Below are 303 nucleotides of genomic sequence, written 5' to 3' on the forward strand. Positions count from 1 at the left end.
TTTCATTAGATTTTATGGTCATCATACTAAAACACTAGTTCGTTTCAGTTACTGTTTTAATATTTTTGTGATCAGTTGTATATTTTTAAGAGATATTATTGTTATAATTGGTCAGATTTATGCTGATTAGAAAAGAGTTCTATAGTTCTGCTCTTAAGATAGTATTACTGCCTTACAATTCCATAAAGTGCTTCATTAAATGCGTTATAAGTTATATATATATATTTGCGAAAGACATTTTAATATTATTAAATGGTGAAAAGAAAAGGGTCCATTATTCTGATTTGAAGATAGTAACATTGT

Source organism: Teleopsis dalmanni, chromosome 2, assembly GCF_002237135.1.
Source record: "Teleopsis dalmanni isolate 2A chromosome 2, ASM223713v2, whole genome shotgun sequence".
In the NCBI taxonomy this organism is placed as follows: Eukaryota; Metazoa; Arthropoda; class Insecta; order Diptera; family Diopsidae; genus Teleopsis; species Teleopsis dalmanni.